The sequence below is a fragment of the Polypterus senegalus genome, chromosome 6 (assembly GCF_016835505.1).
Source record: "Polypterus senegalus isolate Bchr_013 chromosome 6, ASM1683550v1, whole genome shotgun sequence".
NCBI classification, from domain to species: Eukaryota; Metazoa; Chordata; class Cladistia; order Polypteriformes; family Polypteridae; genus Polypterus; species Polypterus senegalus.
The window spans coordinates 139,729,339-139,750,051 of NC_053159.1; the positions used below are offsets into that span (position 1 = coordinate 139,729,339).

At 38.9% G+C, this 20,713-nt stretch overlaps 1 long non-coding RNA gene across 1 annotated transcript in view; it reads right to left on the minus strand.

Annotated features, from left to right (window-relative positions):
* The window catches only part of LOC120530592, a 41,206-nt gene extending 23,551 nt beyond the window's left edge, over positions 1 to 17,655 (minus strand). Inside the window, exon 1 of the long non-coding RNA XR_005633999.1 lies at positions 17,582 to 17,655. This is a non-coding gene — a long non-coding RNA (uncharacterized LOC120530592). The remainder of the gene's footprint in view (positions 1 to 17,581) is intronic.
* Positions 17,656 to 20,713: the final 3,058 nt, after the last annotated feature.

The window sequence follows — 20,713 nt, forward strand, 5'->3', positions numbered from 1 at the left end:
TTATTGTGCTTAATTACGTTTTCCTCCTCTTTTTTCTTTTCTAATTATTTCATGTGTACCCTAAATGAGACTGTTCAATATCATACCCTTGGTTTACTGTTATTGCTATTACTGCATTAAGACTTGTTATGCTTGTTTTGGACACATCTTTAACACCATCACCTGGGTTTATTATCTGGGGATATCATCTTAATGCACTAAAATTGATGAAGATTATATGTATGTGTATGTGTATGTATGTATGTATATATGTGTGTATATATATATATATATATATATATATATATGTATATATATATATATATATATGTATATATTAAGTGCAAAATTCTTTTCTCTTTTTTCTTTTTCCTCTTTTAAAGACTATATTGGTAACAGATATCTCTATCTTTTAACCTTAAAGCGCCACTGCATGGGGGCTTGATGTGCTTTGGACGTGCTCTGTCTCTGGGTATGTCAGAGGACTGGGACTGCATGAAGTGGGTTTTAGCCTCACCTGGGGAGGCAAAAAGGGAGGGTGGGGGTTAAGGGGAAGAGAAAGAGAGCAGGCTTGATCTATATCTAATCTATCATCTCAATCTTTATAATTATAACTATCAACGTAATAATAAGCTGCATGGCAACAACTCTTGGGGGAATAGGAAATTAAGACCTAAACTATTTCACTTCCAGTTAAGACTATAAATGACATCAAAAACTCAGAATCAGTGTCTCCATGATGGGACAGTTAACTTCGTAAGCTGGAATGTTAAAGGCCTGAATCACGAATTAAAGAGAAAGAAAGTACTTTCTCACCTAACAGGTCTAAATGCTAAAATAGTATTTTTACAGGAAACCCACTTACTAAGTAAGGATCAGTTCCGGCTGCAAAAGACTGGACTGGCCAAATGTTCCATTCTAGTTTTACAAAGAAAACTAGAGGGGTGGGAATTCTCATACATAGAACAGTACCATTTGTAGCATCAGATGTAGTATTGGATCCTGAAGGGAGATATGTGATGGTCATGGGAGACTTATCTAACTGTAAAATGATTTTGATAAATGTTTATGCACCTAATGTTGATGATAAGGAATTTATACAAAATTTATTTGCATCCATTCCCAATCTGAACACTCATAAACTTATAATGGCTGGGGACTTTAATTGTGTTCTAAATCCACTTTTAGATAAGACTTCCTCCACAGGGGAACGCAACTAACACCGCAAAGATAATTACAAAGTTTATAACTGATCACAACTTATCAGATCCCTGGAGGTTTTTAAACCCAAATTCAAGAACATATTCTTTCTACTCACCAGTACATCATTGCTACTCAAGGATTGATTACTTCTTTATAGATAATAACTTCTTGCCTAAGATTAAATCTTGTAAATACGATGCTATTGTTATTTCAGACCATGCTCCGATGATCTTGGAGCTGAAATTACTAAGCCCCATACACTCACCCGCAGATGGCCTCAATCCGCTTCTATTAGCTGACGAGAATTGTACTGAATTTATATCCAAACAAATTGAATTCTTTCTAGAGACAAATACATCCCCTGAGATCTCTGCAGGAATACTCTGGGAAACTCTTAAGGCCTTCTTAAGAGGACAGATTATCTCATATCTTTCCCACAGAAATAAACCCGAAGCGAAGTAGCAGAGATAAAAAGTGAAATTACTAAAATAGATGAAGAACATGCCAGACTACCAAGCGAGACTCTACATAAGAGGAGGCAGGCTCTACATTCAGAATTAAACCTCTTGACAACTAAAGAAACCGAACAACTAATTTACAAATCCAGACATCATTATTATGAACATGGAGAGAAAGCTAATAAGCTTTTAGCGCAACAAATTCACAAGCAAGATGTATGCAACGCAATCTCGTAATTACTAACACGAATGGAGATAAAATCATCGAACACAAAAATATAATGTACACTTTTAGAGACTACTATAAATCCCTATATACTACTGAGTTTAAAGAAGACAATATACAATCTAATGCATTTCTGGATAAATTACAGATACCACAAATTGACGCTTTTAGTGTGGAGGAACTCGATAAACCTCTGTCATTATCAGAATTACTGGATGCTATAAAGTCACTCCAAGGTGGAAAAGCAGCAGGCCCTGACGGCTACCCTGCAGAGTTTTACAAGAAATTCTCCGCTCAGCTAGCTCCCTCCTATTAGCAACATTTACAGAAGCCAGAGATAACCAATCTCTTCCACAAACCTTTCGCCAAGCACTAATCACTGTCTTTCCAAAACAAAATAAGGACTTATTACAATGTGCATCATACAGACCAATTTCACTTCTGAATAACGACGTTAAAATACTCTCTAAAATCATAGCTAGAAGGATGGAGAAAGTGCTCCCTCAGTAATATCACAAGACCAAACTGGATTTATTAGGGGCCGACACTTATCTTCAAATCTTGACGCCTGTTTAATGTAATATACTCACCAACTAAATCAAACACCCCAGAAATATTATTATCATTGGATGCAGAAAAAGCATTCGACATGATTGAATGGAAATACCTTTTACTATTTTGGAGAAGTTTGGGTTTGGCCCGAACATTTGTGCATGGATTAAATTACTGTATACTAACCCAGAAGCTTCAGTTTGCATCAATAACATTTGCTCAGACTACTTTAAACTAGAACGTGGCACAAGACAAGGATGCCCTTTGTCACCACTGCTGTTTGCAATTGCCATTGAACCACTGGCAATACATTGTCGAAATACTGATCAGATAAAGGGGATTAGCAGAGAAGGACTGGAACAGAAAATCTCATTATATGCAGATGACATGGTACTGTATATATCGGACCCAGAAAATTCTGTGCCTGCAGTCTTAGCAGCACTCACAGAATTTCAAAAGCTCTCTGGTCTCAGAATTAATCTGAATAAAAGTGTACTCTTTCCGTGAATTCGCAAGCATATAATATTAGATTAGACACCCTTCCTTTTATCATTGCAGAACAGTTTAAATACCTCGGGTAAACATCACAAGTAAACATAAAGCTCTTTATCAACAAAATTTCGTGTCTGCATGGAAAAAATTAAACAAGACTTGCATAGATGGTCAACCCTTCATCTCACACTAGCTGGAAGAATTAACACTGTTAAGATGAATATTCTTCCTAAGCTCCTTTTTATTTCAAAACATACCAATATACATTAATAAATCGTTCTTTAAGCAATTAGATTCAACAATAACCTCATTTATTTGGAATTCTAAACATCCACGCATCAAAAGAGCGACCCTACAAAGACAAAAGGCAGAAGGTGGCATGGCTCTACCTAACTTCCAGTTTTATTACTGGGCAAATATACAGTCGATAAGAACCTGGACACAAATAGAAGAACATACACAGGCATGGACCGCAATAGAAGTAAAATCCTGTAGTACTTCTTTGTATTCCTTGCTCTGTGCTCCAATAAACACACGTTATCGGCAATACACTAATAACCCAATTGTGCTCCACTCACTTAGAATCTGGAACCAATGTAGAAAGCATTTTAAGACGGAGAAGCTTCTTTCTGTGGCACCCTGCAAAAGAACCACCTCTTTCAACCCTCACAAACATATGCAGTTTTAATATCTGGAAAAATTTGGAATTAACTTGCTTAGAGATCTTTATATAGACAACGTCTTTGCATCCTATGAACAATTACAGTCCAAATTTAACATTCCAGCTACAAATTTCTTTCACTATCTTCAAATCAGGAACTTTGTTAAACAGAACCTTCCAGATTTTCCTCATCTTGCACCCTCATCCACGCTGGAAAAATTATTGCTCAATTTCAAGGAGTTAGACTCCATCTCTACAATATATAAAATCCTTTTACAATCCCTTCCTTTCAAAGATCCAAGAGGACACTGGGAAAATGACCTCTCAATTAATATATCAGAAAAGGAGTGGAAAGTAGCAATGCAGAGAATTCACTCAAGCTCCATATGCGCAAAGCATACAATTATACAACTCAAAATTATATATCGAGCACATCTGTCTCGACTAAAACTCTCAAAATGTTTCCAGGGCATGATCCAACCTGCGAACGTTGCAACCAAGCCCCAGCCTCACTGGGTCACATGTTCTGGGCCTGCACCAAATTAACATTATTCTGGACAAAAATTTTTAATTACCTCTCAGACAGTCTTGGACTCACAATCCCTCCTAACCCATTAACAGCTGTGTTTGGGGTTCTTCCAGAGGGTCTTAAAGTGGAGAAAGACAAACAAATTGTGATTGCATTCACTACACTGTTGGCACGCAGACTTATTCTGATAAACTGGAAGAACCCAAACTCTCCTCTTTAAGTCAGTGGGAAACTGATGTGTTATATTATTTAAAATTGGAAAAATCAAATACTCAGTTAGAGGATCTGTGCAGACTTTTTCAAAACATGGCAGGATCTAATCAGTAATATTTTGAAATGAGTTTATAAAGCACAGAGAATTTGTTGATTTAGGTATTTTTTTACAAGCCTTAAATTTTACACCATTTGGCTTGCTCTCTCTCTCAAGGGTGGGGATCGATCTGTTCTTAGCATAATTCTTTTTTTTGTAAAACTTGATTACTATGTATTGATTATAATAAAATTAATAAATAAATAAAAAAAATAAAAATAAAAAACATATTTTCTAAAATGACAACTAATGATCCAACATTCTGCTGTCAGTGTTATGGGAGCCTTTCCTTTAAACACTGCAGTTAATAATAAGCATTGTAATCAAAGGCCTTTGTTTGTGTCTACCCACAGCCTTAAGCATTTCCAATGTAATCAAGCCCTGAAAAGATGCAAGCTCCAGGCACCATTGTCAGAAAATCATCCTTCTATTAACAGGAGAATATGATTATATATCATAGTTAGACCTTTAATTATTCCAGAAATTGGAAAACCTAATGCACATATGCACATGTACAAATGTGCAAATTATGCCAGAAGGAGCTGTAACGAATATGGGAGCAGTTTAATTGGTGCCTGTGTATATGCTCTGGTGAATATGTGGTTCTAATTAGATAAATTAAAGGAAAGTGTGAGTGTTTGCAAATAACACACACACAAATACACAGGCTTATGTTTGTGTTTATAAAATAATCATTAGCCTTTACTTGTAGCTCTCTGGTAATTATTTTGTCTTTTAGTGGAAACATTTATTAACCTCATTTTTTTAATTTAGCTGCTGCAATAAATACTGACGTATCAAAAACAGAAACAGCAACAAATTGTGGTCACATGCATCCTGTTTGTTTTAGTTCTTCTTGAGATGGGTTGAGAACTTCATTGGAATCCACCTGTGGTAAATTTAATTGACTGGACATTGTTTAGAAAGGCAAACATTTGTGTGTTGTGGTCTTTGGCCGGCTTGTCATCCCAGCCAATACCCCCAGGCCGCCAGATGGAGCCCTCCATGCAGTATGGAGGTGCACCGAAGACCAGCAGGGAGTCATGGACTATGTAGTTTTTATACATGACCCTGCTGGATACCACAGGGGCCGCTAGAGGGAGCTGCAGGGAAGGACCGAAGACTCATTTGTGCCCTATAACACTCTTCCTTTGATGTACTTCCGGGGTGAAGAAAAGGACTTGTACCTGACCCGGAAGTGATAAAGAATCACATGGACTGGGGATTGGGAACACTTCCGGGTCAGGGAATATAAAAGGACTGTGGCAGCTTCCAGACGGCGAGCTGAGCTGGGTGGAAGGGTGGCAACGCGTCTGGGAGTGGAGGATTGTATTTGTGATTATTTATTGGTTTGTTTATGAGTATAGTGGAGGAGAGGGTGCTTTGTGCTTAGTGCTGTATGAATAAAGTCAACACTTGGACTTTTATCTGGTGTCTGGAGTCGTGGACAAGGGTTCAAAGGAGCGATACTGCCCCCTATCTGTGTATTTAAAGTCCCACAATTCACACTGAATGTCAGGATGAATGACCATGCCATCAACTCCAACTCCAACTCCAACTCCAGGGTAATGTAATAAAATATTTTCTACAGATTTGAGTGTTCCCAGGAGCACAGTGGTCTCATTAATTGTAGAAGTTTGGAATCACCAAGACTCTTCCTTGAGCTGCCAGTCTAGCTGGGAAAAAAGAAGACTAAGAACCCAAGTGTCACTCTAACAGAGGCTCAGAAGTCATCTGTTGAGATGGGAGAACCTGTTGGAAGGACAACCTTCTCAACAGCACTATATCAATCAGTTGAAAGCTACTCTTAAGTAAAAGGCGTATGATAGCCTGCTTGAACTTTGCCAAATGGCATTTAAAGGACCCTGAAAGCATGAAGATTATGATTCTTTGGTCTATTGAGATAAAAACAGCACTCTTTGGGCAGAAATCCTAGCGCTAGGTCTAGCAAAGACCAGGCTCTGCTCATCCCCTACCCTATAATAATGCTTAGGGTTGGTTGTATCATGTGGGGTGCTTCTCAGAAGCAGAGACAGGAATGCTGGTCAGAATTGTGGAAAAGAATGCAGCCAAACAGACAGACAAACAAAACTTTATTCCTAGGGGAAAATGAGTTTTTTTACTGAAGTTCTTTAAATAAATACATACATAAATAGGTAGCTAGGTAAGTAAGTAAATAAATAAAAATACACACCCACTTCAGTCTGAACACACACTACAAAGAGGTCCTTGAAGAATCCCTGCTTCAGAGTGCTGAGACCTCAGGCTGAGAAAACAGTTCACCTTTTAGTATGATAAATGACCAGAAGCATACAGACACCGCTGAATTGACTGTCCTTGACTGACCAGCCAAAGCCCAGAATTAAACCCCATAGAACCTCTGTGTTTTTCCCAGTTGATTCTGGGGTTCATCAGGGGTGTGTTCTTCTTCCTACACTGTTCAATGCTTGTATGGACTGGGTGTTGGGAAAGGTTGTGGGACATCTGTTGGTCAAGAAAGATTCACGGATCTTGACTTTGCTGACGATGCTGTGATCTTCGCAGAGTCAATGGAGGCTCTGATCGGGGTGCTCGAGAGACTGTGTGAGGAGTCTGAGTGTCTGGGCTTGCGAGTGTCCTGGATAAAAATCAAGATCCAGGCCTTTAATGACCTCTTGGGCACAGCCATCAGCAGTGTGTCTGTTTGCGGAGAGAGTGTCAACCTTGTCGAGAAGTTTACTTCCCTTGGCAGTGACATTCATGTCTCTGGTGACTCTTCCTATGAAGTCAGTATACAGATTGGGACAGCATGGGGGGGTCATGAGGTCGCTGGAAAGGGGTGTGTGGCGCTCCCAATATCTATGCAAAAAGACGAAGGTCCAAGTCTTTAGAGTCCTGGTGCTTCCTGTCTTGCTATATGGTTGCGAGACATGGACACTATCCAGTCACCTGAGACGAAGATTGGACTCCTTTGGTGCTGTGTCTCTCCGGAAAATCCTTGGGTACCGTTGGTGTGACTTTGTGTTGAATGAGCGGTTGCTCATGGCATCTCGAATGAGGAATATTATCTGCATTGTGAGGGAGCATCAGTTACGGCACTACGGCCATGTGGTGCATTTCCCTGAGGGTGATTCAGCTCGTAAGATCCTCATTGTTGGGGACCCGAGTGGCTGGACCAGGCCAAGGGGTCGCCCACGTAACACCTGGCTGCGGCAGATAGAGGGTCATTTCTGGAGGGTGGGACTGGACCATTTGTCTGCCTGGGGGATTGCCAACCGGAATCCCGAGTTCTTTCATCATGTAGTGGGTGCGGTAACGCACTGTACCAGCGCATGCTCCCCAACTTGCCTTGACTTGACTTGAACATCTGTGGAGAGACCTTACAGACACTTCTCATCCAATTCAACAGAATTTCAGAGGGTCTGCCAGAAAGAATGAGATAATCGGCCCAAATCCAGGTGTGTAAAGCTTGTACAGGCTTACCCAAAAAGACCTGAAACAGTAATTGCTGCCAATAGAGCTGCTGCTAAGTACTAAATTAAGGGTCTGAATACCTATATGAATGAAAGACTTCAGTTTTTGATTTTTAATAAATTTGGGTTATCAAGTGTAGATTGATGAGTAAAAATGACAAATTTATCTATTTAAAGTAATCTACAGTACAACACAATACAGAATGTAGAAAGTGAGGGGGTCTGAATCCACTGTGTTTGTTTGCAGGTGTCACTTGTCCCATATTAGCAACAGAAAAATATAAAACAATGAATAAATTCATTGGTTCCTGCCTTGTTCTTGATCTGTTTCATTACATTGTTTTTATTCTTAATTGCCAAGTTGTTCAAATGAAATTTAGTCTGCAGAGAATTAGCAAGATCGGTAAAGATTTGATCAAGTTTTACTAAGGTGCAGCCTTCATAAAAGCCTTCATGAAATAAAGAAATGAATAATATAATGTCTTTGGTGGCAACACTCAACAGTCATCAACCAGTCTTGTAAACGTAACATCCATTTCCTAGTTACTTTCAGTTACTGTATGTCTACTTTTTGATTTCATTGATTTTCCATTTAATAGTAGCTGGTTTAATATACACTTCATGAATTCTCCCATATGAAAGGAATTAGGTCGACTGTCTTGTACCAACAGCACATGTCAAGTTCTAAGATATAACTTAGGTACAGTACGTACGCATTGTCAACATGTTGAATGCAGAAGATATAGGCAAGTGTAACGAGTGACTTTAATGAGGGCCGAATCTTTATGGCCAGATGACTGGGTCGGGGCATTTCCGAAACTGTAAGGCTTGGTGAGGGCACTAGTAGACAACCTTTTTGAGTACCTCCTGACAGTGGTCCAAGGAGGGGAAACCCATGAACTGACGATAGGGTGTTTGATGTACAAGACTCATTTATGTAAGAGATCAACAAAGACTGTCCTGTCTGGTACAAACCAACAGAAAGACTACTGTGGCACAAACCTCAGATCGTTTTATTGAGGGTTATGGGAGTAATTAATCACAACACACCATGCATTAAACCCTGATGCCTATAGTATTGAGTAGCAACAAGCCAATTAGAGTGTGCATGCTAACACTGGTAAACCATCAAAAGCAAATATGATGAGCACATAAGCATTGGAAATTGACCCTGTGTCAATGGAAGAAGTTTGTCTGGTCCAATGAATCCCCTTTTCGGTTGCATCAAGTGGGCAGCTGGGAACATGAGCACCATCTACCTGGGGAAGAAGTGACACCAGGATGTACTGTGGGAAGAAATCAAGCTGGTGTGGGAAACATGATGTTTTTTGCAGTGTTCTGTGGGGAAACCCTTGATCCATTTATTCATGTCAATGTTAATATGATGCATACCACCTACTTAAAAATTGTTGCAGATGAGGTACACCCTTTTATCTCAATGATTTTCCCCAATGGAAATACTACACATATTGTTCAGGAATGGTTTGAAGAACAAAATAAGGGGTTAAAGATGTTGCCCTGGCCTACAAATCCCCCACATCTCAAACATGTGGACTGTGTTGGGACAATGGCAGCTACTTTTTGCAACTTACAAGAGCTAAAGGATCTGCTGCTAACGTCCTGGTATCAGATACCACAGAAAACCTTCAACATTCTTATATAGTCCATGCCTTGGTTGTTTAGAAGAGCAACATCATATTATTATTGTGGTTATAATGTTTTTGGCTCATCAGTGTATATCCTGGTGAGCACTGATTTGTTGACCTCTCGTGATACCCTCAGTAAAATGTATGCAGCCCATCTTGGAAGGCTGAAGATGTTATGGACACAACCCAGTGATCAGGCTGCCATCCCCGATCAGTCTCCTTGTGCTGCTGCAATTAATTAGACTTACAATAAAACTGACAGAAATAGCTGAGTTTTTTTTTATAATATTTGATTGTTGCCTTGTATTAGTAAATCAAATCAGTGGTTGATTAAAGTATTAAATATTCTATTTATACAAGTTGTTTGGCACAAATGTGCTCCTGAAGTCACTCAAATTTCCCTGTTATTTAAGCTCAATGCACAATGATGCATTATTTAAAATTTAGAAAAATGTATTATGCAACACTGTACTGTCACAAATTAAGCCCTGTTTTATTTATTCAGGATTTTCCAGCATATGTCAAAATGGTGAGAACGCATCCCTAATGATTAAACATCTTGGTGGAAGTAAATGTACACCCACAAGTTCAAATTTTATTTTCCATGCATATGTAATCTTTTCAATCTTGTTCGTGTTATTTTTTCTCCCAGTAGCAACCCAGCAAAATGGATAATAAAAAAAGTAAAGCACCATACAGCAATGGCCTTGAAAAGTGTGATATTTGACAGCCCTGGTGTTACAGGGTAGCGGAAGGACAATCACATTTGCAACACCTTATTTTTTACTTCTTCAGCAAAAAATTAACCTTTACTTGCTTCCCTCATTCAATAAAAATTTCAAAATTGTCTTTGCACTTGAACTGTGTGGTATCTTAGAGATAGATGTTAGTACTTCTCTTCTTAAACACCTGTCTTGGTTAACTGAACACTCATTAACTGCTGCATCCCACACAGCTTATCGACTCTTCCACACTACTAGCTTTTCCCATGACAGCCTGTAACACCTACAGTAAGTAAACTGCCTACCTACCGCTGTATTCATATCCATGAAACTCATGCAAGGATTTCATCTAAGGCTTGTCAGCTGTGACAATGTGGAAAGACTGAAAGTTGGATCATTTCAAAAATGTAACTGAAGTCATTCTTAAGTCGAACAGACAGTGTTTTCCATAACATTTACAAATCGCAGTTTAACAATGATAAATCACATGAAAACATACAATCTCTTCAGGTGGAGAAACCAAGGTGGCAGAACAAATGACTACAAGTGATTTCATATTTCACGCTGGAAATGTTCTTTTAACTGTGGCAGCAATAATTCAGAAATGCAGTTTTAATAATTGGAAACAATGTTTGTCACTTATTGTTGTGATGTAAGATTTTGCATATAACTTGATAAATGTTTTCTATGTCTTTATTTGTAATTTAGGCAAAGCAATGTAATTTAGTATTACTTTGGTGAAAGGCATTCGTGTTTGCATCCCCCCCTTATGACTGAGTCTGTTTATAATTTTACAACAGGATTTGGGAGAGTTTGGCGAGTGTTTAACATATGGTTTGGGGGGTTGCAGATGTTAAGATGTACTAATTCTCCATCATTGTTCTGAGGTATGGCTGTTTGGAATTGGCTTGTCTCAGAGGCCTTTAAGTACCATGATGTCCTATTGGCTGTAGGGGTTGGACAGAAAAACCTATAAATTTGTTTGCTCAACCATATTCTCCCTCTTTTGCTAACCTGTGATGATGTAGAAGTATCTTTCTCTTGTTAACAACTGATGAAGACCATCACACCATGAACTGACAAGAACAGCACAATGAAGAGCACAGCTTCAGCCATATTGAACAGGCTTGAGGCCTGTTCTGAAGAAAACTGAGCACCAATGATGCCTTAACTAGAGACATTAAGTAACTACAAGTCTGTGTGCCACCTCAGTTACACATCAGCATTTTAATCAGGTTGTATGGTTGCCAATATTCAAATGTACTTTGCATTTTGTTATTATTTATGAATATTATCAGTAATACATTATTTTATGTGTAACTTAACTCCTGCTTGTCTTTTTACTACATCTAATTGCCTGAGGTTATAGATATAGAAGGGAAGGTGGGGATAAGGTATATACAATAATACCTTATAAACAGTGGTAAGTCTGTTTAGGCATTCTAAGGTTACATATTAATATAACAATAGGGGAAAGTAGAGCAATATATATATTACTCTAACAAGATAAAACACTTATGTTTTGTAGAAGAATTTTCTCTGAAATGTTTGAGCCTTCCACACGCACTATTAAATCTGGTGCTATGTAAAAAACAGCTTGATTGGCTGTTTACATACTTGTGATCTCTGCCAAAAAAGTAATTATGGACATGCCAACCTTTGTATCTACTGAAGCACAAAAGCCAACCTCTCCCCATTCTGCTATGCAAGATGTTTTCTCAGGAAACGCAAACCTTCAAAAATACTGGGAACCATTCCTAGACTCCAGATTGGAATTGGTAATCAAAAGTAAGGGCCTGGTGGCCCATAAAAGCTGCATAGAGTGTCCATGTAGTCTTACCAGCCCCAAAGCAAGGGCCTTAGAGTTATGTCTGATACCAATGCTGACCCAGGACTATATGAGTCCTCATGTGATGGACCACCTGGACCCACTTCATTTTGCTAATCTGACAAAGACTGGAGTGCAGGATGGAATTATCTATCTGCTCCACAAGGCCTGTTCTCACCAGTACAAATCTGGAAGCACTGTGAGGATTATATTTTTTGATTTCTCCAGCGCATTCAATACCATCCAACCATCCTAGTTAAGGGGTCAACTCAGAGATATGCTGGTGTATGGGCCTGTGGTGTCTTAGACAATGGACTATCTGTATTACATCTTGCCTGAAGAAGGGGCCTAAGTTGCCTCGAAAGCTTGCATATTGTAATCTTTTTAGTTAGCCAATAAAAGGTCTCATTTTACTTGACTTCTCACTACATTCATAATGGCTAACATGACATACCATCCTGGTACTACTGATCATTGACAGTGTCTCAAAATGAATCCCTAAAGACATGTGTTCAGCCTTCTGAATTGTTTTGCACATAATGCATGATCTTAATGGTTAATTTGGGACCTTGATAAAGATATTAGAAACAGATCCAAAATACATTTAGTGAGATGCCATTGGTAGTAATAGCTTGTAATCCATGCCATATGTGTTGTGAATCAGGGATCTCAATTTTTGATTTGATAAATGAATGAAGCTTGTGTTGCTAAAATACTGAGACTCAGCTTCCTGTTTTGGGGTGCAAGTCAGTGACTCACAAATTACAACACACACACATGGTCACAATGCTATAGTAAACAGTATATGCTTGTACAAATGTTGACTATATGAGTGAGGCACATCGACTGAGACCGAGAATGGGAGACGATTACCATTATCCCGCAGTAAGAGAGAGAGAAGAACGATCAGCTCAGTTGTAATTATGTGATGTTCAGCAGACAAAGTGTATATGTACTACTCGTATTGCAAGAACTCACTCGTTTATCAGGTTAAAATATATTCAAAACTTTGGCTCGTCTGGCAAAATACTCGCAGACCAAGTTACTTGCAATCCAAGACTTTACTGTATTGATTTTGGGGCTATTGTAATAAATTATTATTGTTTATTTTGTTATTTAAAATCAATTCTATCATTTATTATTATTTTTGACTACCATTTTGAGACACCTGTTTTATTATCAGGAGGTATTAGGTGCATACAAAAATAAAAAATAAAGGCACCAGAGTGGCTCTCCAGAGCAATGCCATAGGGGAGCCAAATTTGGTTCTCAAAACACCCATCCACATGAAGGTTTCAGAAATAACTTTTATTTCTGTAGAAAAGGCACCATACAGTAAATAACCATTAATAAATTGTAACAAATATGTAAATACAAATAAGTTATGATTTTAAAAGGACTCCTACTGCTAACAATAACACTTTAACAGATTAAAAAAACCTGGACTTAGCCTGTTATTGCTATTGTCTAGACTACCGGACATTAAAGAACAATTTTCTTCTGCATATTAGGAAGTTTTTCAAAACATGATGAACCAACTTCATATACAAAGAACACTTCCCAAAATGAAATGGTGCTTTGTCAAACAATGCAGCTATGAAGAACCACACAACCAAGTAGAGAAGAAGTATTAGTTTTAAGAGTGTAGCACCAGGAAGTTCCATATTATGACCCTGTTATCCAGAAGGTATTTAAGGCTGTAGCATGCTCCTATCCAATATTCTGGATATTTCTGAAAAGATTCTTTTTGGTGTTACAGTTGGTGTTCTTAAATATTTTTCTGGACTAAAAGACTTTATGTGTGTTTACTTTGACTTTGATTTTTGGTTACATTTTTTGTCTAGTTGTTCTAGTTCACTTTGACTTTCTGGCCCTTGTTTTGTCTTTTTGACCACGTTATTCACTACTCCCAACTCCCTGTCCCATACAAATTCCTTCTCTCTGCTTTTTCCTTGTCAATGGGAGAACAGGAGTGTTGCTAAACTTTGATGAATGCAAATTATGAACTCTGTAACTAAGAACAGCACTTCTTTATATTTTGTGGTTTCACAATGCAAATTAATGGCTAAACTGTGTCAGTGCTTCAGTTGTTTAAATTCCTGGGGTCTCATGTATAAACGGTGTGTACGCACAGAAATGTTGCGTAAGAACTTTTCCACATTCAAATCGCGATGTATAAAACCTACACTTGGCGTAAAGCCACGCACTTTTCCACGGTACCTCATGCCTTGTCGTACGCAAGTTCTCTGCTCGGTTTTGCAGACTGGCAGCACCCAGCGTCAAAGCAGTGCTACTGTTCCTGTGTGGTTACACCTTATTTTCCTGACGCGGCTTTATAAATACACCGAAACTAACCGCATATTGTTTATTAGTGTAATGCATCTGATTGTAATTAACTTGTAACCATATAATGTTCCACAGAATGGTCAAACTATTCTAAATACCATAACTGCTTTAGCATTGTTACTCTCTTCTTCTTCTTCTGGCTCCTCCCGTTAGGAGTTGCCACAGCGGATCATCTTTTTCCATATTTCTCTCACTGCACCACTCGGAGTATTTATATCACTGTATCTGAGTGTGAATCACAACAGCAGCTGATCGGAAAGAGAATTATCGATATACAGCTTTAAGGACACGCTGTCTCAGCCACTGCAAAACGTTTTAAAGCCTTTCCTGTACAGACCTCGTGGTTCAGAAACAGTTTCATCCCAAGAACTTTAAATGCACTCAATCAAGTGCTCCTTGTAGAACTGTTTGTACTTATAAATACAATCACCCCACTGTAAACTTGCACTACAGTTATAATATCGCACAACCTGAGCCACTTTATAAAGCGCATATTTACATATGATGACGATATCATTTTTAAGGTGAAATGCAGCAAAATATGTTTATTAAATTATACAGATAAAACTTTAACTTCATTTAAATAATCTATATTCTTCACTGGGAGTGTCGTTAAGGATAGAATAATTAAACATGTACTACGAAGATATTTCAATGTTCTTTAAACGTTTTGAAGAATCGGCGCTAAGCTTACAGATGGCTTAAGTTCTATTACAGAGCTGATTGTATGGCGATCGGTTACTTGGGGAAAGAAAAGCACTGACTGCAGTGACGGCTACGCCAATATATATTGAATATAAAACAGAAAGAGAAAATAACAACACAGCTAAAAACGCAGCGACAAATTTCGGCAAAAGTTAAATGCTTGTGTCATGAGCACGAGGCGGCTATGCAGTGTCTGCAACGGACATGACCTTCCACCGTGCATAAGCTACCCTACTGACGGGTGGGCGAAGGAGCCACCGATTCTTCCTCTGCCCAGTGCCACCACAAGCCTAGAGCCGCCCCTGAGTACTGCTGCAATAAATTATTTCATCGAAGTGAAACACATGTTTAATAACGTGCTTTAACTCCTATCATCATGAAAATGATATCACGTATACATCTCAGTATTTTAGTTATTCAGAGACCTGTAATATCATGAATGTAATGGATTCTGTGTCCAGATGGAGGAAGAGAGCCGGTTTAAAAAGCAAGTAGTGATTCACACACATAGAACACATAGAAGATCAAATACAAAACAAAGCATTTAACGTGCTACTTTAATTACGATGTGATTTGAGAAACTGGTTAATTAAACGATTTTAAGATGAAGTTTATGATGTTCTACTTTAATGACAAAATAAACTACGTGATTAAAGTGGAAATGTCAAGATTGAAGTTGACATTTCGTGCTTTTTCCCCACTGTGTGCCTTTTTTCTCTGTACCCTAATAAGCTTTCATATGACACTCGGACAGTGGGCTTACAACTCGGCTTTTCACTGCGACTTTGATATGTGACTTCTTTTTTATTTCCGGCACTGTGAGATTTGTGAATGTGAGCTTTCAAGTTTCTCCAACACGCTATGTCACTCGATCAACTTTCTTTTGTTGATTATACCACAGTTTATTTGAACAAATACAGTAGTATGTTTTTCCTTTGCCTCCACTTGGTATTCGCTGAAATTCTTATATTTTCCCCCGTGCTTTTCCCATTGTCTTTTCACAGAAGGCTGCGCTTAAGGGCTGATTTATATTGATTTGCATATTCAAAGAGGCGTAATTCTGGGAGGATTTGGGGCATTACATAATTCGCGTGCACGAGCGTTAGTTTTCACGCTGATCTGGATTTATGTAGCGGAAGAACGTGGAAGATGGAGTACGCACAGATTCCTGCATCTGGATTTTTCTGTGCGTAAGCACATTTCGGCTTTTGTGCTTACGCCATGTTATAGTGCGAGTTCTACGCACGGCGTTATACATGAGGCCCTTGGAGACTACTTTCACTAATACATTAAAATGGGATGAGCACATCACCTCCATCATCAAGAAGGCCAGGTAGAGACTGTTATTCCTTTGCCAGCTTAAGAAGCTTGGCATATATTGTTAAATTTTAACTCAGCCATCATTAAAAGTATTGTGACCACCCTCATCACCATTTGGTTTCCTTCATTCTCCTCTCTTTCTAAGAGTCGGTTGCATTGAGTGATTTGTTCAGCTGAGGAAATCATTGACTGTTATCTCCCAACATTGAAAGAGCTGTTCATCGCCAGAGCAGGAAAGATAGCAGGTGACTCCATCCATCCTAGCAGCCATCTGTTCATTAAATTGCCATTAAAGAAGAGGTACAGGTCGATTCTTACCCGAACTACACTCCATCTCCGCATCTTCTTTCCTCAAAGTATTCAAATCCTAAAAAAACTTACTTAGGGTTACTCCTAACTGTTAGCACAACATATTACTGGTAACTGTGCTGTTTGTCTGTTTGTAAATACTTCATACTTGCTCAATTTGTACTATATGACATTTATATTATTTTATATAGTTTTTCTATTTGTTTGGAGGTATTATTGAAGTTTGTAAATGTCTTTGTTTGAGAAACTGCTGTATTTGTATAGTTGTTTGCAAAATGTCACATTAATGGCGCGTTGAAATTGTGTTGTCTTGAGTTGGTAATGTCTTAATGTCTTGTATCCCATGTTTTGCACCTAACCAAGGTCAATTCTGCTATGTTTCACATACAAGCAATTCTGAGAAACTATGTACATATAGGCATTCACATATGTTCTTGTAAAGGCAATTCATCAAAGTAAACATGTCAAGCTCAAAGCCTTTACAATTAGCTCAATTGCTGATTCTATAGAAAAATAGATAGATAGATAGATAGATAGATAGATAGATAGATAGATAGATAGATAGATAGATAGATAGATAGATAGATAGATAGATCATCTATGTTTTATTTTACCAAATGAATCATGAAAATGCCAAATAGCTGGAAAATATCCTTTGTCCAGTCTGATGTATACAATACCCTCTGTAAATATTCCTCCTTCAGTGCCTTGAAACCCACCCTAGTGTATGAACCACCAGTACATTTCCAAACACTTCAGCATCTTTATTTTGCTGTATATTAGAGGATATACATCTTATTAATTAAACCATAAGCTAAAAGAGAGCAAAACAGTGTTACTTACCGAAATCTGAAAATCTTACATTTCCTCAGGGGTAGTAGTGATTGTCTTTAAATTACATTTGAAAACAATTTGATCTGTTCTTGAAGTGTGACTCCACAGATAACTTGTTTAGTTTCAGAATTCACAAAGCATAGAAAACAGCATATGCCTGCAGTTACAATGTCAGTACTGCATAATTACTGAATACTTAGATGTCAGGAGAGCAACCCTGAGAGATTAGTTTGTAGTATTATTGAACAAAACATCTTATATAAGAAGAGCCCAGTGTGCTTCGAAATCTCATTAAATAGCTGCAAGATTCCTTGCAAGCATCTAAATTGCTCCCTGTGTTTATTACATTATAGAAGTAATTTATATTTAATCCTAAAATACTTAAACAATGACCCTGAAAAAATTAAACCATACATAAAGTATACTTTTAGGGTTTCTTAAAAATGCCACTTTTGTTTAATCTCCTTCCTGCTGGAGCAGCTGTGTTCATTTGTTGCATTTATTAATTTAGTGGCTGCTCAACTTAAGCCAATAGTTAGGTCAGTAGCGCCTTCCTAGCCTGGAGCTTAGTCTCCCTGTTATAAATTAAATATACTACCATCATGAGAAGTTCATCTATCTATTTTTGAATATGTTTTTTTTTTTTCATTACAGTGCTGGAGAGCATATTCCAATCACACTGGGTACAAAGCAAGGATAAGCCTTGGATGGGACACCAGACCATTATAAGGGACACTCATGCATTCATTTTTACAGCCAAATTCAGCAATTCAGGTTATCGCTGGGACCAGGCCAGTTATTAAAGCCATGTCTCTAAAGCTGCAAGGCTGTACAGAACCGTGCTACTCTGACATCCGCTTAAGAATTTTTTTATCTGACAAAAATAGAAATACAAAATATCAGCCTGTTTGCAATCATTTTAAATGTCATTTTGTGCAAAGAATATAAATGATAATAGGGCACTGTTTCAAATAAAGATTAAAATGTAATCTAGAAATGCCCAGTTAGGATTGTATTGAGGAAGCTGGCATGGGGTGAGTAAAATCAGCTGCTGGAAGATTTTAGTTTGTAAACTTTTATTTATAATCCAATAAACTCCATAGCTGCATTATTTAGAGAAATCCGGTGTGCTTTCACTTGAATGGCACTTCAACATGAGTATACTTTCGACTTCAGCCTTGACCGTGTGATTCGGATCAAGTCATGTTACCTGGCTCTGCTACAAATCTTTTAAAGGCATTTAAAATAACTGCAATGTGTTAATAAAAAGATGTAATGCTGGATGAAATTTATTCAAGTCAGATAATTAAATCAGTGAATCCTTTTTCACCAACAGAAGCCCCACAGTCGCTGAACCCCACGACCCTGCCCAGCATCCAGTCCATGCAAGCATTGAACAGATTAGGAGAAAAAACACACCCCTGATGAACCCCAGAATCAATTGGGAAAAAGGCAGAGGTTCTGCCTCCACTTTGTACCACACTTACAGTACCAGTGTACAGGCAGGCCATGATATCCAACAAACTCTCAGGATGTCCCACAGTGCAGATGCTGTGATCTTCATGGAGTCAATTGAGGCTCAGACTCTGGGCTCTCGAGAGACTGAACGAGGACACTGAATGCCTGGGCTTGTGAGTGTCTTGGATAAAAAACAAGATACAGGTCTTTAGTGACCTGCAGGGCACAGCCATCAGCACTGTGTTTGTCTCTGGAGGGAGTGTTGACCATGTCAAGAGGTTTACTTACCTCGGCAGGGACATTCATCCTATGAAGTCATTAGATGGATTGGGAGAGCATGGGGGGGCGGTCAAGTGGTCACAGGGAATGGGTGTGTGGCACTCCTGATATCTATGCAACTCTATCCTTAGAGTCTTGGTGCTTCCTGCTTTGCTATATTGTTGCAAGACATTGTACTTTTACTGTGTCTCTTCGAAGAATCCTTGGGTACCAGAGCTATGGCTTTGAGTCGAATCAGCAGTTGCTGACAGAGTCCCGATGAGGCACATTACCTGCATTTTGAGGAAGAGTCAATTACAGCACAACGGCCATGTGGTGTGATTCCCCAAGGGTAACCTGACTCACAGGATCCTCATTGTTGAATACCTGAGCGGTTGGACCAGGACCAAGGGGCGCCTACTTAACACCTGGCTCCAGCAGATAGATGTTCATTTTTGAAGGGTGGGACTTGACTGCATGTCTGTCTGGGGGGTTACCAACCAGGATCCTCAGCTGTTTCGTTGTGCGGGGGGTGAGGCAATACGCTGTACAAGTGCATGCTCCCCAACCTGACCTAGCCTTACCTGAGAACTAAAAAATGTTGGTAAATTCCAGCATTCTAGTTTTAAACAGGGCGGCACAGTGGCGCAGTGGTAGCGCTGCTGCCTCGCAGTTAGGAGACCCGGGTGGATTGGCGATTCTAAATTGGCCCTAGTGTGTGCTTGGTGTGTGGGTCTGTTTGTGTGTGTCCTGCGGTGGGTTCCTGCCATGTTGGCTGGGATTGGCTCCAGCGGACCTCCGTGGCCCTGTGTTCAGATTCAGTGGGTTGGAGGATGGATGGATGGATGGATAGTTTGAAACAGATTGGTATGAACCTCTTGATGAAGAGATCAGGAAAAAGTTTCATAAGACTTGACAAGAATTTTTAGAAGGTGTAAAATCTTATAAGGGAGCTTGGCAGTGTTATGTTTGTAATATTTACATATCAAACAGTGTGTGCTTGTTTGCCATAAACTGTTTGGGGGTCTGAGAGAGAGTTTTGGCAGGAATGGGGGAACTGGAATAAGTGCCTCTCTGAGACAAACTGCATCTGTCCGCTCTCTTTTGCAACATTTTAGTGACAAGGATGGCTGAGTTTTCATCTCCACCACCTCCTCCCTTCCTAGCCATTTCTGGAGAGCCTCCAGTGCCTTGGACACTCTAGCTGGAGTCTTTTGAAACTTACCTCCTGGCTATTGATTTGGAAACCATAAGTGATGCATGCTGGAAAGCTAAGCTCCTACGTTGTCCTGGAACAGAGGGACAGTGCGTGTTTAACTCATCAGGTCAGAATGCCAGACATACGTAATTGTATCAGACTGAGACAGGGTCTGGCAGAACACACTAAGATCAAATGTTGAAATCTTTTTGGTCTTCTTGTTTAAA